At 41.3% G+C, this 17,915-nt stretch overlaps 1 long non-coding RNA gene across 1 annotated transcript; it reads right to left on the minus strand.

Annotated features, from left to right (window-relative positions):
- Nucleotides 1-2,749: 2,749 nt before the first annotated feature.
- Nucleotides 2,750-16,822, minus strand: LOC109638424 (uncharacterized). The gene is made up of 3 exons (XR_002203331.2): nt 15,820-16,822; nt 14,007-14,210; nt 2,750-4,208 (listed from the first exon to the last, which is right to left on the minus strand). It is a non-coding gene; the product is annotated as an uncharacterized lncRNA (long non-coding RNA).
- Between the last annotated feature and the right edge of the window lie 1,093 nt (nt 16,823-17,915).

Raw genomic sequence — 17,915 nt, forward strand, 5'->3', positions numbered from 1 at the left:
TATTTACAGGCTCACCGGACCCAGCTCATTAATGCCATTTCTCCCTGATCTAAGTGGACGACTCTGGCCTCTTCACAACAGAGGCAGGAGTCAGGTCAGGCAGCACAGGTTGATGTTTTGAGGGCGCGATGATGGAAATAGCTGCAGTTCTCTTAGGTGGGGGAAAGCGTGCATGTTACCACAGACACACAGTACTACACACCTGCACGTGCACACACACACACACACACAACACACACACAGTTCCATAAAAAGCAACCTTGCCATGGTATCAACTGATGAGTCATTTATTTCTAATCCAGACATCTCTGGTGTGCACGTTCTGCCACAAGCCTTTGACAGTAAACTGTTAATCCTGCCTAAAGTCTAACTCCACAGATTGTGATTGAGAATTCTTCAACCTCATGCAAATAAATCCCCATGTCAACAACTGCTGTACAGAGGATGGTCTGTGAACATGGTTCCGATGAATGGGTTTCATTAAAGGGAATCAAAAAGAAGAAACAATACTTAACTAATCATAACCTTTTCTGATACAATCACGGGTTAACAGGCTTAGTCATCTGGTTTTTGCAAAGGTATTTAAAGACAGTGAAGTAAATACACCTCATTATTGCAGCAGCATCTCGCTTATGGGACGTTCAGGTGTTATTTTCCCTTTAAATTGATGGAGGATTTCATACGTTTCATTGTTAGGTGTCGCAATTTTTTCAGACAAATACAATGCAGCACACTAACATGAAAACACGATGCTCCATTACAGTCCCACGACATTAAAATGCAGGTTACATTCATGATATCGGGCTGATGCTTGTATCATGACAGCAGAAAAAATTACAAATTATAAATGACATGAGTCTATTCTCAAAAGTCCACAGGCAACAGGACCAGGAGGAATGTCCACAGGCCACTAGGACTGACTAATGTTAAATTCATATGTAAAAACTTTTTCAAGCTGGAACATAAACTCAGGAACTTGTCGAAGGTTAGACTTTGGTTACTTGTAAACTGTATGTCCACCTCTCACCTTGCTCTTCGTTGTCATGTACATATTAGAGAGAACTGTCAGGGTGATGTTAAAATGCTGTAAACACACAACTACAACACATTTTGTTTGCAACCTCCACATTAATACGAATTCACAACTCAGGAGATGAAACCTTGCAAGGACCATGTGAATACACAGCCACTTGGATAAATTACTTTAGTAAGTAGTATTCAGCTTTCTGTGATGCGCAAGCAATGGTTGGGCATGTACGCAAAGTGCAGAGGCAAGCATGATTGAGTGTTGGTGTCAACAGCAGCCAATTTGTTGCAGTACGTGCACACGGCTATGGAAAGCCCTGAGGATAAGCAGGTCGGTCAGTCACTGTTAATGAAAAACTGTAGGTAAGCATGGACAACCTGACAGGTCCTTAAAGTGATGCCATGTTATCTTGACCCCCCCCCCCCCCCGCCTTCTCCGTGTTAGCAGAAACAATGTTTCCAAAAGAGGGTGGAGGGTTTAGATGCACCCCGCTAATCTATTGTTAGTCGCCAAACGATCATTTCTCCTGATACGATTGGTTTCATGAGTTGATATAATTAGTAATTTGTTGCTATAAAAATAGGCTGATAAGTCATGATTGACAGCTGGGACTGCCTTGTGATTGGTAGGAAGGGTGTATGAGTCAGACCTCAATACTGCAGCTCCACTCAATGATTTTTACTGTGTGTACACTACTGGATAAGATGAGGCCGTCACTATCTGGAAAATTGTGACTTTGACTGGCATTGTCCATCCAGCACTGCTCTGCTTATAGCTTAACTTAATCTCTCGAGTGTGTGACTGAGTTTGTAACACTGCATCGTATATTATGCTCTCATTGATATGGTGGGCTTCAGTTGTAACGTACTGTGTATTCACATGCTCCTTGGAAGGTCATATTTCCTGAGTGGTGAAGTCGTTGTTTGGACTTTGGTGTGTCCACGTGCACTGATGCCAGGATGTGGGGAAAAACACCCCTTTCCAATATTTGCAGACTAACAGAGAGCAACAAAAAAGGATCAGGTGTGACAGACATAATTTAAACTGTGCACGGTTATCATGAAAATGTCTAAATTGAATAAAGTCTAGGCATATGTGAGGGATGGACACGCCATTTGAAAGTGAGAAGAAGAAATTGCGGGCTGACCGGCACAGAGCGACGCGCTTCCAGTGTGAACAGCCAAGTGGCTGCTCCCAAGAGAGTACACGCTTCGCAGCGCGTCCGCCTCCGGTGTGGTACAGGCGTTAGTGAGGTGTAGTAAAAAGTACATAGCAGAACTAAGGGATGGTTTAGGGCTCAGCCTTATGAGCTTGATCAACGAGAAACTATTTTAAGTCTCACCGTGAATGCAGAGATAGTGTCTGCCTCCCGAACCCACAGTGGGAGTTCACATTAAAAGCTACTTAGAGGTAACTTTCAGAGTGGTTCCAACTTGAGATGGCGTTCACATGGATTCTCCTTGTAATTTCTGAACACACAAATACACCAATTAACGCACAAATACACCAATTAACCACCACAATAAAACCAGTTTCCAATTTTGATGATCTGTGAAATAAGTCGTAAAGTCTTGTTAAACTTTGGAGATCCAGGATACATGTCCTGGAAACTAAACATCTAGTTTAAACTCAAACATTATGAAGCTGCAAAGATTTTACTCTGAGTGCAACAGCTTAAACACATTTTCCAACAAAATTTCAACAACTTGCTTTCGAAGAACGTCCCACCTGTTTGGCTCTCTCTTCTGTACAGAGTATCTGCCCTTGCCACAGAAATACCACACAGATGGGAATGTTGCTTGCACTGGTCGTTGTGACACTGAAAAAATAGTTTTATCTGATTTTGCCAAGGCTCGATAAGTGGGGAAGGGACTGAGAAAATACGATTCTGCAGGCCAGGTTTTATTTTGGAATCAAAGAATGAAGAACACATAGATGAAATTGGTTTTCAAAACATTGTTATAATTACCTCAATTATTGTGACAGCAGGACTCATTAAAATACTGATGGAATAATAATTATTAAACTTGATTAGACGTTTTTATGTTTTATCCTGGAGTTCTAGTATTTAATCAAGTAATGTTAATAGGAAAATGAGAGCTCTTATATAGTGTTTTTCCATCCTGACTCACTCAAGGCACTTCACAGTACAAGTCACATTCACACTCCACATTTAGTGCTTCCACAAGCAATGCTTATTTGATTACATCACTCATACCCTCACTGTCGTCAGGGGCAGAGATTGAACCATGGAGCTCCTGGTTAATGGACGACCCTCTCTAACCTCCGATCCACAACCGTGTTCCCCAAGACAATTTGGAGTAGCATGGTAAAATGATCCTTTTCCTTTCAAATTCAAACTTTACTCCATTTAAAATCCAACAGATGAATATACTTTTCATGTTTTCACTGTGACACAGTCTTTGGTGTTCCTCAGCTAAATGTTTGGGATGTCACGCTCGTTTTCTGCTGACTACAGCACAGTCCGCATTTGAATGTGATAAGCGTATCATCTGATGGCCGTCTGCTGGTTTGCCACATACACTCCTTTATCGCTCTCTTCTGCACTGTGATTGATCTCTGTTGTCAAAGTACTTTATATCTGTTGTCAGCAAAATGAAGAGGTGATTGGCTGCACATTTGTCCACAAAGTCATTCTGAAGCATTGGACTTGTGAAGGTTATCAACTCACACAAAATCTAAGGCAAACATCGACTTTCAGTCAAAGTCAAGTTGCAAGCCTTATCTGATAATGTCAAATCAAGTCGAACGTCGTCACATTCTTGACTCTGTCCCTCTGACTCAAATTCAAGTCATGTGGCAGAGGTCCACACCTCCAGACATTTCTAAAGACAAGACAATGGGGCCGGACAAAGTTTGAAGTTCAATGATCAGCCTGCAGAGGATCAAACTTCAATCACGTGGTCAGACAAAGGCTTCAGGCGTCTCTGTCAGGGGGGATTTTATTCTCTGATGTTGAGACGCAGCAGTGAAGATCAATTGGTCACATTTTTTTCATTATTATTATTATTATGATAATTTTCAACAGGAAAAACCCCAGTAGCTGAGTCTTTCTCTCCTGACCTCCTCCACAAAGGAGAATGGCACAGCTGAGCATGCTCCAGAGTCCTCTTCATCCCCTCTGCCCGTCTCTCCCCATGTCTCCGACCAAAGCCACGTGCTGATGGTGGGAAGATATAAAATGCAAGATAAAACAGAAACGAATGCTGTCACTGAGCCTGGAGGCGCTATGAAAATGACTGATAGGCTTTCATCATAAGGAAGAACTCCCTTCTCTGCTCTGAAATGCTCAGTAAACTCTAAACTTTTGATGTGAGAATGTGACAGTATAAAATGGGGTCGGAGTTGGTCTTTGAGCAAACACATAGTGTGGACAGCTCTTCTGACTGCGTGATTGGCTCATTATCCTGCTGGCCCAAGGCTTCACTGAATACATTAGGGCGGTTATATACTGTTCTTGGCAGGAGGCGTTATGTTTTCGGGTCGTCTTTCTGTATGTCACCTTTTTATGAGTGAGATTTCTTAAGAATGCCCTGAGGAATGTCTTCAAATTTGGTACAAACATCAACCATGATAAGATTTTGGTCGACAAAGGTCTAAAGGTGAAGGTCACGTGACTGCTCAAAACACACGTCTTACCTCGTGGATGTGATATCTCAAATTGGGCTTGCACGTTCACTTACACTCACGGACTAAGTTATTCGATTTCGGGGGGTCAGAGGTCAAACGGGCAAGGACACGGTGGCCTCTTGAACGTGACATATTTAAAGCCCGCCTTGAGGGAATGTCTAACTTTTGATCAGTTATCATTTCGACTCAAAGATTAACTGATGATATTTCAGTGGTCAAAGGTAAAATAAAAACATGTATGTAGACGGAAAACTGCACTGGGTGGTGGAGGCATGCAACCTCCAAACACATTACAGTATTTTTTGGCCTCACCACACTTTTGTTCTCTAATTGTTACTAACTATTGAGGGATGTAGTGATCATGCTGGACAACTGAGCGGTAGAGCGGTCATCCTCCAACCAGAAGGTCAGCCGTTTGATCCCAGTCTCCGTGCCAAAGTGTTCTCAGGCAGGATGCTGAACCCCAAATTGCACCTCTTAGAAATGTGTTTTTCAAGACAAGAAACAGCTTTATAAATACAAACCATTTACCATTTGTAGGAATATGATTAAGTATCATTCACTGCTAGAACAGTATTCTATGATAATTAGTCCATATGTATTTGGAGCAAAGCTATCATGTCTCCAATCAATGTACCAACAAGCTTGTTCGAGATGAGACATGTCTGTGCAGAACTCGCTGCACACTGCATGCAAATTAGATCAAACCCACAAGATCAAGGTTGTCGGCAGATTTTGAAGCCACGTGTTGCAGTTGTGCCCTGCCAGCTGCAAAGCATCAGGGCATGATGGGAAACGCCTGGCTCTGATCTGATCTAAGAGCTGATTGGTTGATATTTTGATTCTATTAGTCAGAGCTGCACTCTGATGTTGTATTCTATAAAGGGTTAGGGTAAGCTTGAGCTAATTTTACAAATATTCCTCATTAAGTGCGTTGTGATGTGAGGATTCTGGAAATAACATATCAGCTATCAGTGTGTGTGTATGTGCTGTATAACAGTATTTATATGTAGGACATCAGAATACTGGAAATGTTCCTTTACATATGCAAATTAAAACGGGAACAGATCTCCTACAGCTGATTGACCCCTTGTGATGAAGAGACAAATATGATGTTAAATATCTGTTTCTGAAATCGCCCTGGCTGCCTTTGTCATCCACACGAGACGCTGCAAGTGTAACAGAGCACATGTGAGTAAGGAGAGGGTATTTCAAAGTCATGTATCCCCTCTTGGCATGCCAGAGGAGTTAGAGCCCTCTACAGGCTTTGAAGTCATAAAATACTCAAGATACAAGATGAGATGGAAGATGATCTGGAGCCAGAAAATACAGTCACACTTCCCAGCAGTAACAAAGCTCACTTTTACCCAGCACAAGGCTTCTGTTCCCATGCTTGGTGGCACATGTTTTGTCTTTACGCCTTCTATTGTCAAAAAGTGTTGCATTTACAGTCAACGTGGAAAATTCCAGACAGATCGACATGCCCTGCTGGAAACCAATCACAGATTTTATAATATCGCATATTTTCCAAATGCGCTCGGTGCAATTGACTGCCCTCATGTTCAGATTGTATCCCTGTGAGCAAATGAGCACATATACTGAGATATATTCCAGCAGGTTCCAGGCCTGTATGTGGGAAATTACAGAGGGGATAGAAAAGCTATCCCGAGTATGAACCCTCCCCAATCCTGTTAGGGCCCTTATCACTCCACTTCCGTTTTGAGTGACACTCAATTTGAAGTGTCAGTGATGTGATGGAAGGGGGCCACTCACAGGTGAGGATCTGAGGTGGAAGAGAATGAAAGTTGCAACTCTGGGATGCACTGCGCTCCATCATCAATTCACGAAGCCATTCTCCATCACCAGAAAGCTGTAGCCGCAGATAGTGGAGGTTTTAGTGCAATTATAGATTTGAAGTTTCCCCACAATGTAATATTTACAACACTGAATCAATAAAAATGAAAAGATTGGCGGGACGGCTAAGCCCATTGTCAATCAACACACCGATCCCTGCTGAAAGGAGCAACATATTTTGAATGAAACCTATTTGTTATCCTCTCTCATAAACTCTATGCTATGTTAAATCAGGAATTTCTCCACAAGGAAAGTAGACTTGAGCACACACCTGCTCATACTATAGTCAACGGTCTACCCAGATCTATTCCACACATGTAGTTTTGTAAATATCACAGTGACCGTTTTCAGACATGACCCGAGGACACAGTCCAGACTTTCCCCACAGTTTGCTTTTCACACATGCACAGCAGGAGGTTTTCTGCACAGATGCTTCACAACAACAACAAATCCTGTTGATTATCCAGGCGAGAGGTGGAACAGCAGGGCGTAGCCAGTAGAGACAGGAAGAAACAAAGTAATTCTGCTTTTAAGATCACGTGATTTTCTTTTCAATCGTCTATGTGCATGACACTACTTTTTCACCGGGAGGTATTTCGTGGAGTTATAGTTATTGGATACTCTGACTACTGATGCGAGGCAGAGAAAAGTCCACAAATAATCTGGAGGCTCTTACCAGGACATTTGTGTTCACACATTCACTTCCTCTGGAGGAAGTACGGAGATTCACCAGAGTTCACTGCATGTCTGAAAACAGCTTTTGTTGTGTTTGGCCGACATGAACAGCACAGCATTTAAAAGCATGAAAAAGAAAATACTGTGTGCAACTGCCAAACAAGAATTAGAAAAAGAACAGGAAAACAACTCTAAACTGTACATGCATGGCATGAAACAGGCATCCAGCTTGCTCTTCAAGTATATGCTTGTGTAGCGATGCCAAATATACAGAAGTAATGTATAAGAGTCCATTATGCCTTTGTGATATCTATTCTAATACTAACAGCGAAGCACACTGAACATCAGACAGTTGCACATGCACCCGGTGTAGAAGAGCCACATGATTACATGGGGGATGAGGAGCCAAAGGCAGGTTAGCCAGCCTGGAGAGTGGAAGATGCACACTACCTGCTTTTAAGATGTATGCATACAGTGAGCAAAATGTCACAAAACTGAATGTGGAGGAAAAGCACTGATACTGCACCAGTAATCGTTGGACTCATGGGGCCTGATCTACTAAGATCCCAAACAAAGAGTGCTAAATTGCATGTGCATTATAACAGACTGCACGTTTGGTCGGTGGCTGTTTTCAGGTGGTCTACTAAAAATAATTGATAAATGATAACAGGAGCAAACATGGTAGAGGCAGTGGTATTTTATGTTTTGCGTACGGAACTGGTTTCCACCATGGAGCATTACGGAGAGCAGAGTGACCACAAGCGCAATGCGAAATTTAATCCTCATGGAATGCGTGTACTAAATTAAAGTATTTGCATCTACTCCTCCCAATATTTGCACACTCAAAACCCCCGATATTGCATATTCATTGAGGCAAAAGTACTAAATGAACAGCACATTTTATTCTTCACACAATCATCAGTGCACACCATTAGTAGATCAGCTCGCATGTTTTTTTGCAGGTGAAATCAATTTTCATGAAGGCTCATGAAGTGTTGCAGGACTAAATTGTAGTGGTGGAATCACAAGTGTGTTGGTGGAGTGGGATTGAAACCATTGTAGTAAAGGACACCTAAATACTGGGAACAAGTGTATTTGACAGTTAATATTAGAGTCAGCTTCAGTTAAGGGTCGAGATTTAGGGTTAGATGCTAGAGAATGTATTGTATAAATGTGGGTCCCCATTAATGTGGAGAGACAAAGTTGTGTGACACAGATAGAACAATAATGTGACACTCACTTTGATAATTCCACTGTTATCACCAGGGAGAATGGGAATAATGTAAACAGAAACATGAATATAAATATATATTCTTGACTAATTACATCTGCCAACATAGCAAGTGGCTGCATACACTACAATCAGTGGTGCAGTACAAATATTTGGCCTCCAAATATATATATATATATATATATATACAGTTTAATTAATCCTAATTGGACCACTTTGCCCTTTAAATACATTCATTTAAAAACCTGAACTAATAACTGCATCAGCAAGTTAACACATGTATCCATGGTCATTGGAGTAAATACAAATCAAGTGATACATTTAAGAAAGTTCCCACTGTGATACTTTCACACATCATAGGTTTATCTCAATAAGCCATACACTTTTAAAGATCACTGCACATCTCTTTTCCACATTACAAGGATCACAACTTAAAAAAATCTGTTTTATTTGCACACGTAAGGTGAATTAAAATCAATATGAAGAAGCAAGAACTTTTGCAGCAGCTCTGTGCATTTCCACTGAAGGGACCGGGATCTGAATTAAGTTCTGAGGAAATCTATTTACTCCCCCAAAAGTCCCTGCTCTGGAGGTACTGGGGCTTGTGATTGGTTGAGAACTCCAGCATTTTACTATGACAGATCAACCTCTGCAATATTGCTCATAAAAAGCATTTCCTTATTTAAAGTTGAGTTGCTCGAGCCATTCTCCACCACTGACTCAATCAACGAGCAGTGTGTCACTATCAACAGCATTAACATCCTCCATGTTTACTGTTGTAGTGTAGCTTGATTGATATAGTGTCATCTCTGTTGTATAGTCTCATGACCACCCTCTAGTGGATTGACTTGGAAGACTGTGAACAACAGTAGGCAGTAAAAAGTTCCTGGGACTAAACACTCCAGGTTCTCAAAAGGTGACATACAAAATTGCTACTTCATCTATATATTGCATATTCATTTCAACCACTAGGATTCACATCCACATGACACACTACCCCTGGTCCCTGGAGCAAACCAGAACTGAAGTAATACTGGACTAACATTTGACAGGTTGATGTTTTCTTCCCTTGCCGAAGTCATCAAGAGTTGCTGAATATATTTTTAAGAATGCACAGGGGGTAAATACTTCTGCTTGTTTCTTGTTAAAACTGCCAGCCAATTTACCTGCTGCGGGGTTTTACTGAGGAGTGCAATAAAAGTACTATTTACTCAATCGCTTGATTTTCTGTAACAAACCAATTTTCTTGATGTCCTTTGGTGAACATTGATGTTGCATAATCTTAAGGGCTTAAGCTCAAACCAAAGCAAAGCCCGAAAGGTTTGTGCTCAGCTGTTCAAGGACAACATCATGCTCCCAGACCGGAGAGTGGATGAATAAATTCAATGACTTTTTCTCCCGCCCAACAGAGAGGCTGACATTTATGGCTAAAGGAGAGATTTGTCATGAACTTTGGTATACATTCAAACATAAGTTATAAAGTTGGGTCTATGATTTTTCATCTAAAACTATTAATTATAATGTCGAAAATGCTGATTTCGTTCTTTTGACAAAATTGATTAATGACAAAATACTTCCTGTCTCAAATTTACATCAGCATGTGGCCACTGTCATCAGCTGTGTTTCCACTGCAGAGACTAGGGTCTGACTTAAATCAGAATCCCTTGATCCCCCCAAAAGCTCCTTGCTCGGGGGGGGTAGTAGCTACACTGATGATGCCTGATTGCTCGAGTGTTCCAGTGTTTTATTTCAGTGCAGTTTCCTTATTTTGTTTTAATTTGTTTGTTTTTTGAAACACTTTAATCAATAGCAGTATAATTTGATTCTCCTGTTTGTCGTTTGATTTAAAGGGCATCACCGTTGTTATATAGTCATCTGTGCTACTGTGGAAGAGCTCGTTTATACATCTGCAGGCTAAGGCAGGTGAACAACGGGCTGCAGGATCTTTTTACTTCTTACTAGGGACTTAAAGTTCCAGGTGCTTTTGGTTCCAGGTTCTTCACCTCAAGGCATTGCTGTGCTGATGCGCAGTTTCTAACAGCAATGTTGTACATTCCTATTCTTTCAAATCAAGATGCAGACACTCTTCCAATAGGAATAATGTTTGCTCAAGGACTGCATATAATAAATTCAATCTCAGACCACCTCATTCAAGTACTTCTGCGTGGTCCACACCCAAGTTTGGAGAAAAGCTTTCACATTGAAAAACTGCTTCAGCGTTCACACTAAACTACAGACAGTAAAGTGTGCATAGCCGTTTTTATAGCACTGTGGATTTGTTTTTAAACCCGTGTGCTCATGTTGCTTCGGCTGCTGGATTCAGCTCTGCTACTGCTCAAGCCTGTCCAACTCTCGTGTCACAATCCCGTTCGATTTACGGGGATGCGCTTTTGGTTCAGTTCGAGTTTACACATGCATAGGATCAGGTGTTCAGATGTGGGGAAAAGGCTGGTGTATTTTTCCATCTTGAAAATTGGAGGAATATGACAGTTCAGTTAATCCATTTGATGGGCCAAAAGCCAAGCATTGGCTCGGAATACGCTGACGGCGATCTAGGTGTTTGCTGTCAATGTATGTTTCAGTCTGTGATAAACTAATTAAATTAAGCACGAACTTGAATATCTTTACAGACAGTGTACACTTGAGGAGGAGACAGGAGAGAATCTGAAATGACATTTACACCAGTGAGTCTCCATTCTGCCTGCCTGTCTCTCTGACCTAAAATAAATTGCCAACCAGAAAAAGGAAAATGCATTATTACAGAGTTCAGTGCAAATAAATGGTGGTGGCATCCAACTAGGGGCTATTTTCTCTGCCCGGCCCACTCTTCATACATCTGTGACTAACTCATTGAGACAAGACATCTCCCGTCATGCATATTCAGTGGGCATCAATCTCAACAATCCTCTCACTCTAAGGCTCTCTCCCCTTCTGCTCACAGAAATGGGGCTTTGTCAATACCAATGAGAGGAAACTCAAGACGTCCTCAGGGGGGGGAGGGCGCTTCATGTGTTTTAAGCATCCCTCTCCCTCTCTGCCCTTCCCTCCTCTTATTTTTCATTCCAAATTCCATTAAACATTTTGAAAATTTGATGTCTGGCAGAGGCATCTCGGGACCCAAGTTTAGACAGAAGTGCTGCTTAATGACTTAAATGGTGTGAGGTTAAGTTTGGGTGAGCAGTTGGAGGAAATAATTATTCTGTCTGCTGAAGTCAGCTGAATGAAGCACCTCCCCTCTGCGTATCCAGATGTTGCAAATTGTTAGGAATGTATAGGCATCAATTATATATTCCAACAGTAAGCATTTCGACTGCTGTTTCAGCTGCTGCTCTCACAAATGCTGATCCCTAATTACACATTTAGCCATTAGCCTTATCTTAATTCAAACCTTAAAGCCTGCCTCATGTCAGCCCCTGTGCTACAGAAGTATTGCTACAATGGAAAAGACAAATTAATAACAATTACAGATTTAAAGGTCCAGTGTGTAATATTTAGGTGAAAGGGACCATCTCTACGGAGGCCGCCATGTTTTTTACATTAGTCCAGACTGGACAAACTAAACACCTTTTGAGTTTTTATGACAACTGAAGCTACCACAGGTTCTTTTTCATGTTTAGACGGAGAGGGTGAGGTGAGGGGTGTTCAGCTGCAACATGCAACTTCAACAGCAGATATCACTAAATTCTACACACTTTAAAGAAAACGTACTTATATACAAGAAAACTGAACCGTGACTGGTACTGGTGATGGGGAATATGTTTCAACTTGTTTTAATAGTTCATCTTATACCATTAATTATATCTAAAATACATTAAAAATCATATGGAAAACAAAGTGATCTCTTTCCCAATCTTGCTTGCTCTTTCTCCACTTTCTCTTGCATGTGCACCGATACGATACATCTGGAACACTGTTTCATCAGCGTAGCTCTAGATTCAATCACATAACTGCATCACACAGGAGATGAGGAGTCAGGAATCTCCTGCAGAAGCTTGGTGTGAGAGGCTTTCAGTCAGCTGATCTGATGGAACAGTAACAATAAAAGCCACAGGAAACTGGGCCTGGTGAGAAATACGTCTGAAAGCCTCAACAGCAAAATTCTGGGAGTCTCAACAAAAAATTGTTGTCAGGAGAAATTGTCATTAAAATGTACTATAAGCATATTATGTCCAGTATTAGATAGGCAGGGTTTTCACTACATTCATTTTGCCTCATGATTGGGGTAGACACCCTTGCACCATGTATTACCCTGCAGCACGTCTTCCCTCCTCCCCCACAGGTTATCAGACCTGAACAGTTCAAACAGTTGATTCGCTCTCAAGTTTATAAAACACGTATTTAAACCCATTGAAAAAAAGTCCAACAGTTCCCACAGCACTAGACTCGCACAGCCAAAACATCAGGGTTAAAGTGACACCCTCAATTAATAACTTTATACATGTTGGTGAAGAGCAACAGAGACAAAGCAACACCCTGTTTATCCATGAACGTAAATATGAATCCAGCATGTTTTTATAAAGACCACTGTGAGTGATTAAGAGAGAGAAGAGGATACTGCTTCAGCATAACACTGGAACACTAGGTAGGGGGGACCCGCCCCGACTGCCACTGGGTATTTCACACACTGAGCAGGGCAATTGTGGAAACTGCTTCAGTCTAATGTGCAACTTGAAAAATAAATTTCTCGGAAATGGAGCCTTGACAGAAAATAAGTACTGTTAGGAACTTTAATTGCTGGCTGATTATGTTCAGAGGCAAAATATTATTTTTTTTTACAACAACCAGTGCTACATTTTTAAAAGCTACAGAATGATCAGTGGCTGCTTTGGATAAATGTTAGGTGTACAAAGAATTGTCTCATCAGAGACCACATACATGGTGCCGGTTTGTGGTTAGGATGAGGCAACAAAAGGGTTTTGGTTATGATCCGGAAGAGACCACGTGTTATTAAATTTAACATGCAAACTACAGTCGTTCCTCATACATGAATGACCTATCTTACAATTAAAGAGACTGAAAAGACACCACAAAGCAATGGGTTCTTCCCCGGCCCATACTACATCACTCCACCAAGTTGCATGTTAATCTGTTATATAGTTTGTGTAATCCTGCAATCCACTATCAGACAAACAAATGCAGACTAAAACAACCTCATCGGTGCAGGCATGAAAATATTATTATATTATTATATTGTATATATTTCATTGCAAGATTGATAACTTCAAAGAGAGAGAGAGAGAATCTTGATAAAAATCAATTCTCAATAGTTTAAAGTGAGTTTGTTAAAGTGCATGTTGACTCATTATGGAAAAATAAACAGCTTATGTTAAATACAGCAACATATTTACAGTCAGAAATAGTTCCTTAGTGTTGGAGCAGAAGTTATTCTCTATTTCTCATCTAGTTGCGATCTTGCGCAACATGAAAACGATGCTGGAGTGAGTGAAGATGTATTATCTAGTTAACGAGTGTTTCTTCATCTATCTCCCGCATTTATCTCAAATGCACTTAGAAGACGATCACACAGAAGAGCCAAATGGAAAACGTCATAAATGGCTGCCCACTCACCCCTCATGCCTGATGACCATCCTTGACCTTTCAAGTAGCCGCCAACAGAACGGTGATCCATCGTCCTTCTTCACCATCAGAAACACTTCAGCGCTGCCCTCACTTAAAAGCCACATCGGAAATAGTGAGCTCAGGATATTGTACGTGCAAGACACGCATTACCCTGTCGCGTCACAGCAGCTGGTCCCCTGCTCTTGATGGACCCTGTTCAAAGAGAAATGAGGAAACATGTAACCAGCAGGCTGGGTCGTGTGCATCAAGTCAGTTAGGTGGCTTTGCAGGGACTGCACTTAAATCTGGGTAACCAGTATTAATGGTGGGGGTTAAAATATGTCAATATCAGTTGGAAACTATATTTAGTCATCTCTGGGGTTTGAAGTGTGTCGAAGTAAAACACTGTAGAGTTAATTTATTCATTGTAAAGACAAGGAGCACATTGAAGCTGGAGGAAGGTAGTTACCGGCCTGCAACTGACCCAGCTGCAGAGAGGTGACCCCCAGTGACAGAGGTAGGTCAGCGGTGTTAACACCCACATCCATTTCCCATGGTAAATGGACTGAATTCATAAATCGCTTTTCTAGTCTTAAAAGACTTTACAGTACAAGTCACACTAACCTCTATGTGCAGTGCTTTCTCTATCACATCATTCACACAGGGTAATTCAGGGTTTGGTGTCTTACCCAAGGACATGTAAGTATGCGGACTGGAGAAGCTGGGGATACAAACTACTGGCGTTCTGCTTCTGGGATGACCCACTCTACTTCCTAAGTGACAGCTGCTCTTTACAGGGAAATGTTTGTGAATACAAAGACTTAAAAGTTTGTGGGATCAACTGGCGCGTGGACATGTCTCTTCTGTCACTGTCAGGACCTAGCGTTTATCAAATTTGGATGTGCTTGCTTTTGTAGACTTTCTGAAAATAGCAGAATTCAGATATCCTCTGTTGTTCAGTAGTGCGAATAGCCTCTATCACAGGACTGCAGGAGCATTGATGTGAGTTTGTGGAGGTTACAACTCCAGTCTGAAGCTCTACCCATTAATGAACTCCTTGAGGGAGTAGACAGGATTTTGGGGAAAACAAAAGCTGGTGACTCACTATTTTTGGACATGAAACTGAATTGTGATAAATTAACAAAATATTTTCTTTATTGGTAGGGCTGTAAAATGCCACCATATATTTTCTTATGCACATAACCACTTAAACTGGGAATCACAATAGAGTGAACGAGTTCTGTTAACGTGTTCCTGTAGTTGTGGAATGCAGAGAGAAGTTCACTCCATCTTCACTTTCTACTGTGTTGAACTGTAAAATCTCATTATTATATTATACCTGCATTAAAATAGATTTCTGACCTCTCGAGGGCAGAACAAGCTGCAAACACAACATTAACAGATTGGCCCTCATCTACCATAGGTGAGCATAAGCCTGCTGTTGGGCGGCTATTTCAGTTGGCACTCTCCTAAACTTCTGCTTCCAGCCTTGTATTATTATATTTAAAAAAAAAGACAAACTACACACAGAAAATAGTAGGTTTTGGATAAAAATTTGGATCATGCAATCTCACAATTGTTAAAACATTTGTATTGTTTTATTGCAGTTTCTTGGTTGCAAATTAGCCATTTTATTGACAGCGCTGGATCCACTTGTGACATTGTAAGATTAGAAATCCCTCCAAACCTGAAGTTAAGTAATGTAACATTCTGGATAGAAAATTTAAATTTTTTGCTAGTTAATAGTGACAACTATTGGAACAGAAATGAGAGAGGTGCAGTATAATTAAGTCTTTCATAAAACAGCAGGGATAAGGCTTACGGATGTAGTGAGGCCTCCAAAGTCAAAAACCAGGGGGAGCAGTCCAAGCTGTTCAACCAGAGCCAACCAGGAAGCATGTGGTAATCCAGAGGCCAGAACATGAGTCCAAAGATCCAAGGTAAGAACAGTTAGGCAAAAAATAAGCACAGGAGAGAAGAGCAGAACCACGCATGGGTGGAACACAGAACACTCAAGCAGAACACAGTGAAAAGGGGGGTTTATATACACCGAGAAGTGATTGGTTAATAAGACACAGGATGGGAACACACAAAGGCAGGAAGTCAAACCCACAGCAAACTTCTGAGAACAGTGATTCCAAAATAAAACAGGAAGTCAGAGAAAGTTCACACAGGGAGAAGATCGTGGCTGAAACACATGAAACAGATGCAACACTGAGAGCAAGAGAAGGAGATACTCTAATTCAGCACAATGTACAAAACATGCTAAACACATTTAAGAAAATTGCAGTGCTGAGCAGAGTAAAAGTATAGTCTAAAAATCAATACTATAACATAATTGAGCAACACATTCTACCTCTGTGAAGCCTATGTTTAGCTTTTTTATTTCTGTTTTTCTTATTTGAGGCTGACATTGATGTGCTGCTTAAAATCTATCTATGGCTTGTGAGGTTGTAATTGGTAGTGCTGCTGTACTAAATGATATCCAATTATTATGTTGTGTTTCTTTTTTAAGATTACAAACATTAGAGCTGATGAATATATTTGGAATGTAGTTTACTCCTCCTACCATAAACATCATGTGATTGCAGCAACATTTTGAGGCTTCTATGTCCTGGCTCTGTGAATGTTACACTGAAGCAATAAAGACATCCAGTAATAACAGAGCTACATTTGTAGTAGTGAGTTTACATGAGATGAATATATGTCTCCTTTTAGCTGTTTTCAGTTTGCACCAAGTCCTGAAAAAAATTTATGGCTCCTCATCAATTGAAAAAAACAAAGGTCAGACTCCACGACAGCAATGTCAAACCTCTTCTTCTTTATGGCTCGAAATGCTGGAGCGCAGCAAAGTGAACAAGATCAAGGCCTTCCACAATGAATGCATCAGGAAAACATGCTGCATCATCTCGCCTTAAAAAGATCTCAAATAAATAATTGACAAGGAGAATAAGAGCCAGAGGGTGGTGCTAGAGAGCAGACATTGGTGCAGACAATGGCTTGGGGGTGTCCTTAGAATGGATCAGAGGAGCATACCGAAGACCTCCCTGAGATGGACACCACCTGGAAAACAAGGTCAGACCAAAATAACATGTCGGTGCACTGTGACCGGCAAACTGAGGCTCAACATGCAGCGCAGGGGAGGCTCAGATGGAGCCAGATCATTGATGTCTTATCCCCCTCAGGGACGAAGAGGTAGCAATTAAATGCTCCACTGTTTTCGCCAATGATTTGTCCGTTACTTGTCTGTCTGTAGTTTGATGCTTGAAAGGCAGCATTAACTGGATTTGTCTGAGCATTATTTTCATAAGAGCTACATGTCCCCCCTTAAAACAATGAACGGGGATGAAATGTGAAGAAATATATTTCCTGAAAATATACTGTGGTTGAGTAAGTAGTATTATTTTAGTAGTATTCTTAATAATTTACCTGACAGCGTTAAATCAGGAACAACATTGTATGTCCCTGCACAAGAAGAAGAGAAAGTTATGCAAGTCAATTTGGCACTTAGACCCCATTGTGATGTCATTATGTGTGAAAGAGGAATGAGAGGAGACCTTCCCCCTGGGTCCAAGCACTGGTCGTGGTTGTGATGGGATGTATAGAGTCTCTGAGGTTCTGAATGGGATGAGGAGTGAGCTGGGGTCCAGCAGGGCACTGGAAACTGGTGGTGATGAGGAGGGGGAGGATCAGGGGGAGGCAGTGGATCACTGAAATGGCACATTCTGATTGGATCACTCCAACACCCACAGTTGTGTGTACGTGTGTGTGTATGTGACAGAGAGAGAGGGGGAGAGGGAGAATAAATGAATAAATGAGTCATCCTCCTCCTGATTGAAGTTATACTCGAAGCTTCATAACAATGAGCTGACAGACACTACCTACCCCACAGAGCTCAGGGGAGACTGCACAGTCATT

The sequence above is a fragment of the Paralichthys olivaceus genome, chromosome 17 (genome assembly GCF_024713975.1).
Source record: "Paralichthys olivaceus isolate ysfri-2021 chromosome 17, ASM2471397v2, whole genome shotgun sequence".
NCBI lineage: Eukaryota > Metazoa > Chordata > Actinopteri > Pleuronectiformes > Paralichthyidae > Paralichthys > Paralichthys olivaceus.